We start from the raw sequence: 13,291 nt of genomic DNA on the forward strand, positions 1-13,291 counted from the left end.
TTTTCAGAGGATATTACTTAAAACAAAAAAGTTACCACTAAGCTTTCAGAATCGGTTGTATAAAGACTATGATAATAGCACCATTGGTTAAAAACAAAACTAACATTTGCTAGAATCATAGGAAAGGAACAGTACAAAAGGATCTTCATTCAAATTCTTTCAACAATCAAGAAAGGTCAATTTCTGCTTAAATTTTTAGACTACTTAGCATCTTAAATCCATTTCGTATTTAGCAATATTCATTTTATGTAATTCATGTTTAAGAAAACCAAAATCTGATGCCTACTGTACTCACTATGCCCTCTGGATATCTTTTTAAAAGACTTAATCCCTGGATCAAATAGCCATTTAGACTACTTCAAAAGCTCTAGGTCCCAACCTTAATGTCAGGTAAGCCTTCCCTATCTCTCCAAATGTACATGTACCTCATGTTAGATAACTGACAACCACCAACCTCCAGCTTCCCCTAGATATGCTGGGGACATTGTCAAGACTTGTGGTTACCAGACCTGAGTAAGTTTACTGTTAAGACTGACCAGAGGATATCCTAAGTTCCTTCTCACTAAAAGATTAGTATGAACCTGGAGAATACTGCTTTTGGAAAAACAAATCTTAAAGCAGATGTGTTATATTCAGGCAGAAAAAAATGGTAGAATGCCACAGGTAATCTACAGATTACCAAAAAAAACTAAACCAAGTTTAGATAGAATCCATGTTAAAATCAAGTTTATCTTAGCCAGGCACAGTGGCACGAGCCTGTAATCCCAGCTGCCCAAGAGACAGGAAGATCTTTTGAGCACAGGAGTTCAAGGCCTGCCTGGGAAATACAGCAAGACCCTATCTCTAAAAAAATAATGAATAAATAGAATCAAGTTATCTGGTAAAAATTAAAAGCTTAATACATATTTAATTCACAAAATCCTGCATGTGTTTACTTTCATAGCAACGTATTATGCCTATGAACAAAGAGTTAAAAATGGAAAACATCCTGATTTTAGCAGTTAAGTGCTAATATTTGGGGGAAACATTATTACTGACCTAGTATCTATCCTTTAGAGTAATTATAAAGAAAATTATTCTTCCTAATGTATCTAACTCTGTAAATATTTTGTATTTGTTATAAATAATTCCTAATAGTACTGATGAATTTTTCTAGTGATGCTGGGTAATGAGTCAGCATTTACAAAGTGTTTAGCAATTATGAATATTAATCAAAAATAAGAAAAATACTGAACTCTGACATCAAAGAAATCCAAGCAGGATTCCAGTTTGTCTATCACATCATCAATAACTTCCTTTTAATACAGGGAAACCTGTGGTGCACATGCATCCTTATTTCCGGCTAGTGTTCCTGTATCTTTTCTGGAGAGCAACCTGACAATAGGAGTATCAAAAGCCTTAAACATGTCCATCTCAGCCAGGCACTATGGCTCACACCTGCAATCCCAGCACTTTGGGAGGCCGAAGCAGAAGGACCGCTTGAGGCCAGGAGTTTAAGACAAGCCTTGGCAACACAATGAGACACTGTCTCTTAAAAACATAAAAATTAAAAAAACAAAATATGTCCATCTCCAGATTTATTCACTTATGAGCTCTACCATGAAAAAATTATAAAGAATCTAATGCCTTTGCTTTCCATGTTCACCTAGAAGATTCTTCCACAGCTCTGAACAAGTCCTGCACATCCTTTGGCTCTCAGTTCAAAGTTTCACTCCCCAGAGATGCTTTCTCCAACCTGCACATTCCGGTTAAGTAAGATTTCTTGGTTGTACACACACTCCTATAAAGCTTTCTTTTCTTTCCACCATAAGATGTCTCAGTCTGTAATTATAAATTAGTTTGACCTATGGTCTGTCTCTCCCAACTGACAAGATTCATGATTACAGGAATTATATCTGATCTTGACAATCATAGCGTTGTCTTCTTTGGGGTAGCACACAAAGCTTATTATAAACTTAGTACTATAATGGAATATGCAAAAATGGAATGCTTTGCAGTCACAAATGAAACAGATATGAGTTGATATGAAGGAACACCAAAGCAAGGTATAGGATGTATGCCGAAATCCCCTTTGGATATGGAAAAAAGAAAAAAAAAAAAAAAATATATATATATATATATATATATCTCCACTCATATATGCACATACTTTAATACAAATAAACCCTTTCTGAAAACATACACCAAAAACCTAACCAGAGTAACCTAATGAGAAAGAAGGGACTGGGGATAATGAGAACTAATTTCCCATTCACCATTACTGTCATGTGTGGATTATATGTTCTGAGAAATGTGTCTCTGGGTGATTGTATTGTTGTTCAAACATCAAAGTATACTTACACAAACCTAGATGGTATAGCCTACTACGCACCTAGGCTATGATACAGACTATTGCTCCCAGGCTACACACCTATACAGCATGTGACTGTATTGAATACCATAGGCAACTTTAATATAATGGCTAAGTATTTATGTGGTGCATGACTGCATTTGGTTTTCCAACACACAGATTTATATAATAATTTCCAATACACAAATTTATTCTGAGATTTGGCAGGTTTAATATATAGTGTCTACTAAACCCAGCAATTGTCAAAAACAGAAACAAAACCTAAAACTTCCAAATTTAAATTTTTATAACATTTTAATGTGTTCACAGAATGGCTACACTGCTAACCTCAATGTCCATTTGCAGCATTACATTTACAGTTTAAATTCTTAAAATGAAACTTTAGTAAAGAGGATCCAAGACAGAACATTAACAGGAGGCATTTACTCCTCCAGACAAGGCTGCTCTAACCTGCTCATTCTGGCTACATTGTATTTCTTGGTTGTAAGATAGACCTAATTTTCTAGTCCGTTGTAGTCAGATCATTTGGGCTGACATCAACTTTGTAGCAATCTACAAACTAAGACAAACAACTTCTGGCTCTATTTCATCATCTATATAAAGCAGAAAAACATCTGAGGAAGTGGGACCCAAAAATCCGCATTCTAAACAAGAAACTCAGCTTCTGAGAGGTGGTTCTCAGGTAGACCACATTGAGAAACACAAGTTTAGGTTAATACCTCTATTAATTTTTTACTGCAGTTGACATTAAATAAAATCAGTGAGAATCTTATTTGTTATACATTAAATTGCATTCCAAGATCTCTGTGAAAAACTTTCATTCCTGAAAGCGACAAACTAGATTATGCAGATCAATTCTACCAATGAAAAACATGGCCAGACGCAGTGGCTCACGCCTGTAATCCTAGCACTTTGAAAGTCCAAGGCAGGCGAATTGCCTGAGCTTAGGAGTTCGAGACCAGCCTGGGCAACATAGTGAAACCCAGTCTCTACTAAAATACAAAAAATTAGCCGGGCGTGGTTGCACACACCTGTAGTCCCAGCTACTCAGGAGGCTGAGGCAGGAGAACTGCTTGAACCCAGAGGAGGAGGCTGCAGTGAGCCGAGATCACACCGCTGCACTCCAGCTTGGGTGAGAGCAAGACCGTCTCACAAAAAAAAAAAAAAGAAAAAGAAAAAGAATTAAAAGTACAGATGTTTCTTAACAAAAACATTTTGTTAAAAATCTTAAAAGCACTGAAATGCTAACAAGATAGTAAGGAATTACCAGCCCAAAACTGAGGGCAAAACAGGAAGCAGAAGGAAGGCATTTTTGCACTGAGGTCAACTGCCAATTATCAGAAACGTGAACTTTGGTTTTAACCAAAGTTAAAATTCTGGGCCTGTCCACGGTGGCTATCTTTATGGTAACCCTCCCAAATTAAGCAGGAACCCCAAAATGCTATATCCTCAATAATAAATTCATTCTCCTGGACAAACAGCCCAAATTTACCTCATCTGTATTGCCCTCCAAACCCCAAGCTATGTACTTAAAATGATCTGTCCCTGGTATATTCAGACACCTGTATATCAAAATTAAATGAAAGCTTCCTTCTAGACCTTAAAAAATTCATACAAGTAATTTTCACAGCCAACAGGAGAAACAGAAAATGTAACAGAAATCAATCCTACACAAAGACTTAAAAATTGTCAGACTATAAACAAATACATACCTACAGACATAGTAAGCCTGGTTGTCTTTGATCTAAGTTTGAAAACACACTGTCTGCAAGGAAGTCATCTATTAAAGGTGATATAACAAAATTTGGAAAACTAGAACTTCTAGAAATAAAAATAACAAATCAAACTAAATGGGCTGGCTTAAGAGTAAGATACACAGCTGAAGAGAGAATTAAGTGAGCTGAAATGAAGCCTAGAAGAAAACTTTGAAAATATGGCAGAGCCACAGAATCTAAAGGACTGAAAATACTGAAATGAAAAGACACGTTAGGATCCAATGAAGCCTAATAAAGACTTCATACAAGTTCTAGGAGCAGGAGGACAGAATATTTGAAGAAGTTAATACGCAGTAATTTTCCATTTCCTTAAGTGATGAAAGACACCAATCCACAGATTCAAGTAGCCCTACAAATCAAAACCATAAAATAAAGAATCCATATATATATATTTATCCAGCTCCGGATACGTCAGTAAAAAGGCAAGATAGCAAAAACAAATTCATCTCAAAAGCACACACAGAAAAGGTAGATTAACTTCAAAGGCACAAAAAGACTGACAGCTGTCTTCTCTTCAATAAGACACTAAAAGACAACAGAATCCTCAATATGTTGAAAATAACTAAGGCTCTTAAAATACTATCCCCAACCAAAACATCTTTTAAGAATGAAGGTGAGGCCATGTGCAGTAGCTCACATCTATAGTCTCAGCACTTTGGAAGGCTGGGGCAGGAGGATCGCTTGAGGCCAGGAGTTCAAGGCCAGCCTGGGCAACACAGATCATCTCTACAAAAAATTAACATGCCTGCTGTAGTCCTAGCTACTCGGGAGACTGAGGCAGGAAGAGCACTTGAACCCAGGAGTTTGAGGTTACAGTGAGCTATGATCATGCCACTGCACTTCAACATACCTCCTTAAAAAAAAAAAATCTGTAATGTAAAAGACAGTTTCAGAATAAAACACTAACCAGAGTTGGTATCACGTATTAATGTCAGGAAAAAACAGACTTCAAGGAAAAACATTAAGATAAAAAGGTCACTTTATAATAAAAGGTTCATACATATATGGTGTGTATAAGATCTCAAAAGACATAACTGACCCTAAAAACATGCTTGAAGGCATTTTTTTTTTTTTTGGAGACAAGGCTTTGCTCTGTTGCCCAGGCTATAGTGCAGTGGCGTGATCACAGCTCACTGCAGCCTTGACCTCACAGGCTCAAGTGATCCTCTCACCTCAGCCTCCTGAGTAGCTGGGACTACAGGTATGCATTCTCCACCACACTCAGCTATATTGTTTTAATTTTTTTTGTAAAGACAGGGTGTCTCACTATGTCGCCTAGACTGGTCTGGAAATTCTGGGCTCCCGCCTTGGCCTCCCAAAGTGCTGTGATTGATTACAGGTGTGAGCCACCACACCTGGCCTCCTGAAAGCAAATCTTCCTTCCTAAACTGAACTAAAAACAAAATCTTCCACTGAAGAGGGGAGGCAACTGACTGAACTAATTGGATACATAGAGCTGACATAAGGCTAAGAAACCATTACCCAACTGCAGTCACATAACGTTTCAGTCAACATAGGACTGCATATACAACGGTGATCCCACAAGATTATAATGGAGCTGAAACATTCCTATTGCCTAGTAATGTCACAGCTCAATTCATTATTCATGTTTGTGGCGATGCTGGTATAAACAAACCTACTGCAGAGTCATATAAAAGTATGGCACTTACAATTATTTACAGTACATAATACTTGATAAGGACAATAAATGACTTATTGGTTTATGTATTTACTATACTATGCTTTTTGTGGTTAGAGTACACTCCAACTTATTTTTTAAAAAGTTAAAACTGCCTACAGTATTCAACATAGCAACATGCTATACAGGTTTGTAGCCTAGGAACAACAAACAGGCTATACCACATAACCCAGGTATGTACTAGGCCGTACCATCTAGGTTTGTGTAAATACATTCTATGACATTCACAAAAGGATGAAATGGCTTAATGATGCATTTCTCCAGAACACATCCCCATCATTAACCATGCATGACTGTGTATGTAAACAAATTCTATGTTGGAAGAAGACTTCATGACCATAACTGCTATATAGCTTTTCCCTAGAGCACAGTGGGATACAAGGTGGAGTGCTTTTGAATTTCATGCTGCTATGGTTTGAGTATTTGTCCCCTCTAAAACTCATGTTGAAATTTAATCCCCTATGTGGCAGCACTGGGAGATGGGGGTCTTTAAGAAGTGATTGGATCATGAGGGCTCCACCCTCACAAACGAATTAATCCATTCATGGATTAATGTATTTCTTTATAAATTACCCAGTTTCCCACCAGGGGAGCTGGAGATCCAAGCTACCCAGTTAGCACACTCAGCCCCCTCCCCATGTGATACCCTGCACTGCCTTGGGAACCTTCAGAGTCTCCACAAGTAAGGTTCTCACCACATGGGGCCCCTCGATCTTGGATTTCTCAGCCTCTATAACTGCAAGAAATAAATTCTTTTTTTTTTTAATAAATTACTCAGTTTCAGGTATTCTAAGCAACAGAAAATGAATATTCATGCTGATTTATAGCAGAACAATGTAAGTCAACATTCTTTCAAAACCAGGATAAAAATTATCTCATCATAAGTTATCACCGCTCATGTACGTAACCATGGATGGGTTATCTAACCACTCCATACCTATTTTTTTTCCTTGTTAAAATGTTGATGCTACCTGTCTCTGAGTAAATTAAATGAGCTAATAATACACACAGAATTTAAAACAATGCCTGAATAATCAATCAGTGTTGCCTATTATATTATTTATCCCTGTTATGCTCTTCTGTACCCTCTTTAGAAAATAATTCCAAGACCGAAATTATAACTCTAGACAGGTGTGGTGGCTCACACCCATAAACTCAGCACTTTGGGAGGCCAAGGCAAGATCGCTTGAGGTGAGGCATTTAAGACCAGCCAGGGCAACACAGCAAGAGCCTGTCTCCACAAGGAAAAAATATATATAACCCTGTTTCCCAATAAAAATCAAAATGTACAAAACTTCTGAATAAGTAAAAATATATACAAATATGCAGGAAGTAAAAGGCAGAGTTGGTAACCAAAGGTATAGAAGCCAATTTCTATGGCAAGCCCAGTAATGTACTCTAATGTTCTGCAATCATTGTGCTAAACGACTTACATATGGATAGGTGTAAAGTAACAACTCTCTCCTTCTAACCCCTATTCTGCCCAAAAACTTATTTAGATGAAACTAGTTTGAAATGGAACTTAAAATCATCAATTATAACAGGTTCCTTTGTGTAAACGCTGTATTACTCTATGACCCCTTTACCCTTTCCTTCCTTTACAGCTCTCATCACAATTTAACATTCTACATCTAAGCAACCAATTTGCCTCTTTTGCTTATGACATAAGATACATGTCCATACAGGTCTAGATAGTTACCCAAAGAATAAACTGAGAACACAAGTAATTACAGGTTTGATTAAACTTGAAGATCTGAATACACTGATCATTAATATTTTGATATTGATGAGGAGTCATTCTCTCTAATCCTTTGTTTCAAATTTACAACCAAGAAGTGAATAAAATATTGTATTTTGACATCTTCAGACCTTTGAAGTCCAACAGATACTGCTTCTTTAGCCCCTTCTACAAAAAGACCCTTAGTTTTGAACATATTTTGAGAATTTAGAATCAACTCAGTTTTACCAGGAGCCAACAGGAGCAAGCTGAATAAAATGAGATGGCATTTTGGATTACATTAGTTATGGTACAGGTATTCGTTTCAAAAATTTCATTAAAGGCCAAGTGCAGTAATTTACCATATTCAGTATTAGCTTTATAATTCTGCAAATCAATGGGTCTAATATAAAAATAGGCACTTTGTAGCAGATAAAATTTAGAAAGATATTCAAATTGGTATAGTGAAAACTTTCAAATTTCTATTTACTAACATAATGTTGACTTGGAGGGAGAATCTATGAAAGTCGGGTTTTATGACAGAAGATGTCCAAGTCCACCTACCAGGGTTTAGTTCCATACATTCTCCAAAGGACAGTATTCTTAGAACTAAACTATAGATTTAGGCCATTTATTTAAACTTGGGCAACTTCAAACAAGCTTGAAACACAAGAGTGCCTTGAAAATAACTGTAAAAGTCATTTATTTCCCTTCGATTTTTAAATGGCACCCTATACATAAAAGGTTTTTCCCGTATTCAGTCAAAGGTAATGTATATTACTTCCAAAGTAAGTATAGGAGTATTAATTTAAGCTGACCAAAAAAAGAGGACCCAGATACTCGTTTCCAAAGATGTTTTGAATCCACCTATTTTCAAAAGGCCAAATTTCATTTTACAGCTCTTGTGAAACCAGGCAAGCAGTGTAAATTTTAAAATGCAGCAGTGGGATATCTTCAAATGTAGCAAATGTAGCAGATTTTTTAAATGTAGTTGTTTCAAAACTGATCAGTGACCGTCTAAAATACGGGCTCCTTGAGGACATCCTGCGCCTGGTTCATCCTTTTTGTACTCTCAAAGTCTAGCCTTCCCAGATAGGACCTCAGTCCCAGCCTCCCTACACTGCCATCCCCCAGATCTTTAGGGCAGTGGGGTTCATTGACAAGGTTGCAGGCTACAAACTTGGCTAAGTTTATACTAACACCTCATTCCATCCCACCTCCCATCTTAAAAAGGAAACCGTTAAGTATCTTATTCTAGTGACTTCAATAAAGGAACTAATTTATAAGACAGCCAAGAACAATTAAAGTCATAAAGGGCCAAACATTTTATTTTCATCTAAGAACCGTTTGCAGGGGTGGTCCGATCTTTTGGCTTCCCTGGGCCACACTAGAACTGTCTTGGGCCACACGTAAAATACATTAACTAGCTGATGAGCTTTTTTTTTTTTTTTTCCAAAAAAGAAAAAAAAAAAACCTCAGGAATTTGTGTTGGGCCACATTTAAAGCCGTCCTGGGCCCGCGGGTTGGACAAGCTTGGTTTAGGGGTTTAGATCGATTAGGATCAATACTCCCCAAATAAAAAACCCTGATCAAGACACCCATCTAACTGTACCTGGGAAACACAATAACAACCTTTTGCTAATAAGTTAATATAAGGGCTATATACGCGTTAACTTTTTAAAATACTAGCAGTGGAGGCCCTTCCTTATCATCAGCTAACATCCACAATCTCTGGTACCAATAAAAAGATTAAGACCAAAGAGAAGCAGGGAAGAGTTTGAAACCCAGGGACAGGGCTTACTCGCTTACTCTTCCTTTTCACATTCCACCGTCTCTACAACTTTCAAAGTAAGCATAGCCCGAGGGCAAGGGTCTCCAACCAGGCCCAGCCAGTGGCCATAAAGCCCATTACCACGTGTGGAGCGAAGCCGCCGGGGGTTTCCCCTCCCCGCGCGGCCGCCCCCAATGGGCGGAGAGCCCGGGAGCGTCGCAGCCTCCCCCGCCCCCTCCCCGCCTCGGGGCCTCATCCCTCCACAGCCCCTCCCTCCCGTCGGAATTCGGAGCCTCCGCCGTTCTTTTCATCTCCCAGCGGCCTCCCTCCTGGTATTATTTTTGAGGGAAAAGCAGGGGGGTGTCCAAGAGGCGGCCGGCTCTGCACTCGGCCCGGCCTGTACGCCGGGGGCCTCCCGGTCCTCGCGGCGCAGCCGAGTCTCAGGGCACCCGGGCGTCACCGCGGCCTCGCTCCGGTCCACGCGGAAAAGACGGTGGAGCTCAGAGAACCTTAGGCCTCCAGGCCGCGCCAACCCCTACGTCGCCTCAGCCGTCCCCCATAAAAGCGCTGGTCGGCCCCGGGGCCCGTCTCAGGCTCCGGGGTCCGGACTCCGCGGTCCTGTCCGACCTCACAGGACGACCCCGGAGGCCACGGGCGGCCAGCGGCCCCGACTCCTGGCTCCCAGTCCCTCCGTCCCTCCGGCCCTCCCATCTGCGCAGGCCGCCCAGCCAACACCACGTTCCCCCTTCCCTTCCAGGCCCCCATCCGTTACCGGCGACTAGTATGGGGAGCCAGGCGGCCGGAGCTGCGCAGGCAGTGACTCAGGGCGGCAGCGGCAGCGGGAGGAGCAGGAGGCGGCGCCGCGAGCAGATGGCGCTAAAAAAGACCCAAGAGCCCGCCGCTCGCGCTCATATACAATTAGCGTCAGCACGTAGGGCCCTTTCGCCGCCCTCCTCCCGGCCTTGTAGTCTCCCAGCAACGCGAGCGAGAGGCGGGTCCAGGCCGGGTTGCCTAGCAACTGAACCGTCCTCCTTCCCCGGCGACCTCCATACCCGCACCGAGGATTCCTGCAACCCCGAGACCCAGACGCCGCGCTTGGGCTCCTCTGGTTCCCGCCGGTGTCTAACCTACTCTGTTAAGCACCCAACCATATCTTTTCTCCCTGCTGAGCCGGAAAGGAAATTTCAACCCCATCAGTTGTGGGGAAGGCCTGGCTCGCGTGCCCGGCGCCCGGCCCGCCCCGCCCCCTTCGGCGTTGTGCTGGGAACGCTCAGGGCTGGCGCCAGTCGCCTGGTCCCTCGCTCGCCGCAGCCTAGACGGCGGACGCTCCCTGTCAAGGCCTAATTCCTGCAACTCGCCGGCCCCTGGTAACCATTTTCCCTCCCCGCCTAAGAAAAACAGTTTTTTCCTCTAGACCACTTCGGCGGCCTCTTCTGACAGTTTTGCTTCTCCTATGCCAGCGGGTCTCCGCGCCTTTAGGGGGTGCTCGTCATCCTTTGCCCCCCAACCCCCCGCCACATCCTCGTAACTGATGTACAGTCCGTCAGTTCGGCTTCAGTTCTTTTGACGGATGAAAATGGCATATTTGTGCATTCTCTGGATGCGTTATAATGAGGACACTCAGTACATCCGTTGTTTCATCTTTCTGAAAAAGTAAATCACATTAAATCCTCAGGCTTGTAAAACCTCATAGCTAATTTTCAAGTGATGATGAATTGACTAATACTAACTCAAAAAGTTGTTCTCAGAGTATGGTCTGAGGGTCCCCAGACCCTTTCATGGGGAAGGCCAAAACTATTTCCATATTAATGTCAAGACTGCCTTTTGCATTCTCATTCTCTCACAAGTGTACAGTGGGGTTTTCCGGAGGCTACGTGACATGTGATAAGGAAACAGACTGAAAATAGAAGCAGATAGGAGAATCCAGTCATCTGCAGTTAAACCAGACGTTAAAGAGATTTGCAAAAACTCGATTTGGGGGCAAGGGGGAGTAGTTATTTTTCATATAAAAAATTATTTTTTGTTAATATTTGATTGCTTTATTGTTTTTAAATGAAATACTCTTAGAATTTCTCACTTTTAATTTCTGATATAAATATCAGTATCAGTAATGCACATAAAAGTTCTTTGGGGTCCTCAACTTTTAAAGGAGTGTAAAGGAATCCTAAGACCACAAAGTTTGAGAACCTCTTCTCTAAATCTTGCATTTATTGAAACTTCAAACTGCCTAGAATCTCCTATTGTAATCCACACATTTAGCAACTATATCTTCCATTTTAGGGGATACAATGTTTTCCTTGGCCCTCCAGAACCTCATTGAAATTATTTGCCTTTCCCACTCTATACTGCAGATGACTCTGTTTATTCATTCATTTTAGTTTTTCATATACGATTCCTTTGTTGTTCTCATAGCCTATTCCTGTACACCCTTCTCAACACTGATGTAATTCTACAAGGAGCATAATAGCATCAATAATGGATCTTCAGGAAGAACCCACTATACATAAACAAGGTAGACCAGTGCTCAGTTTGAACATAAATTTGACACATTAATTTCAATAAGAACTTCAGGAATGTTGCATTTTAATCAAAGCTGTGCACGATGCAAGGTAATTAGCATATTAAAATGAACTAAATAACTTTCACTTTCTTTCCATAAATCTTTATAGTAGCAGAATTTCTGAGACAAAATTGAGAAGTTAGCTTTTGTGATGGTTTTTATCCTACACCAGAGAGCCTCATCAATTTTCGGCACTTCGCTCATGAAGGCTCTGGATTTTTTAGGTTTCACCACCCCCCCACCAACCCCTATAACTTAGGTGTTATCATTACCAGTACATATGCTCTTTCCCCCTTTTCTCCAGCTTCCTCTTCTTTTTTCCGTGTATCCTAGCCAATCTAAGAAACTAAACAATAAAATATTTCTAATAATGCATGCCTTTGTAATATAGTCTTTTGAACCAGTTTGTAAATCTAAGTCTTTGCCATTAAAGTTCAGGGAAGGGCAGACATTTATGCATTCATTCAACAAATATTTATGTCAGGCACAACTTCGGACTCTGGAAATACAGCATTTAGTAAGAAAGACACGGTTCTTGATTTTTTTGAAGTTATGGTCTAGTGAGGTGAGGCAAATGATTAGAGATAAAATAATTTTACTAATAAAATATTAGTAATAAAACAATTTCACTTATCAATAATAAATAATTGATAAGTGAATGCTATAAAGAAAATAAAATGAGAAAAGGGGTAGGAGGTGACTGACCTGAAGATACCTTTGAGCTTTTTTTTTTTTTTTCGACGGAGTCTCACTCTGTTGCCCAGGCTGGAGTGCAGTGGCGCGATCTCGGCTCACTGCAACTTCTGCCTCCCGGTTTCAAGCAATTGTCCTTCCTCAGCCTCCCGATTAGCTGTGACTACAGGCATGCGCAACCACGCCCAGCTAGTTTTTTTGTGTTTTTAGTAGAGATGGGGTTTCACCATGCTGGTCAGTCTGGTCTCGAGCTCCTGACCTCAAATGATCTGCCTGCCTCAGCCTCCCAAAGTGCTGGGGTTACAGGTGTGAGCCTCTGCATCCGGCCACCTTTGAACTTTTTACATTGGCCCCTCTTATACCCCCAAATCACACAATGTAGTTAACTCATCTAACTTAATTGCAATAAATGGTGACCCTGGTCACTGATCTTGGGCCATGCCAAATTTTCTGTTGCAGTTCCTTTTCTTATGCTCTCTTTGGAAGCATATATACTAAAATTAAAGGTCCTTTTTTCTCTATCTCCCATGATTTTCATTTGGTAGACTTTTATAGCATTGTAGCCTGGAGGCTTAGAGGGGTGGCTTTGGAGTCAAACAGCCTATTTTGTCCCCATTTTTCTACCACTTAATAGCTGTGTAACTTTGGATAAGTCAGTTAGCCATCCCAGGTTTCATTTTCCACATCTGTAAAATGGGGAAAATAAGCATGCATTTCTCATAGGGC

The 13,291-nt window shown here is 40.6% G+C and overlaps 1 protein-coding gene across 10 annotated transcripts in view; it reads right to left on the reverse strand.

Moving 5' to 3' along the window:
• Window positions 1–10,193, reverse strand: part of NAP1L1 (nucleosome assembly protein 1 like 1) — a 38,433-nt gene extending 28,240 nt beyond the window's left edge. For all 10 annotated transcript variants that reach the window (XM_063694171.1, XM_063694170.1, XM_031001037.3 and 7 more), the window contains exon 1: window positions 10,085–10,193. The gene's annotated coding sequence lies outside the window, so the exon portion shown is untranslated. The remainder of the gene's footprint in view (window positions 1–10,084) is intronic.
• Window positions 10,194–13,291: the final 3,098 nt, after the last annotated feature.

The sequence above is a fragment of the Gorilla gorilla genome, chromosome 10, assembly GCF_029281585.2.
Source record: "Gorilla gorilla gorilla isolate KB3781 chromosome 10, NHGRI_mGorGor1-v2.1_pri, whole genome shotgun sequence".
Classification (NCBI taxonomy): domain Eukaryota; kingdom Metazoa; phylum Chordata; class Mammalia; order Primates; family Hominidae; genus Gorilla; species Gorilla gorilla.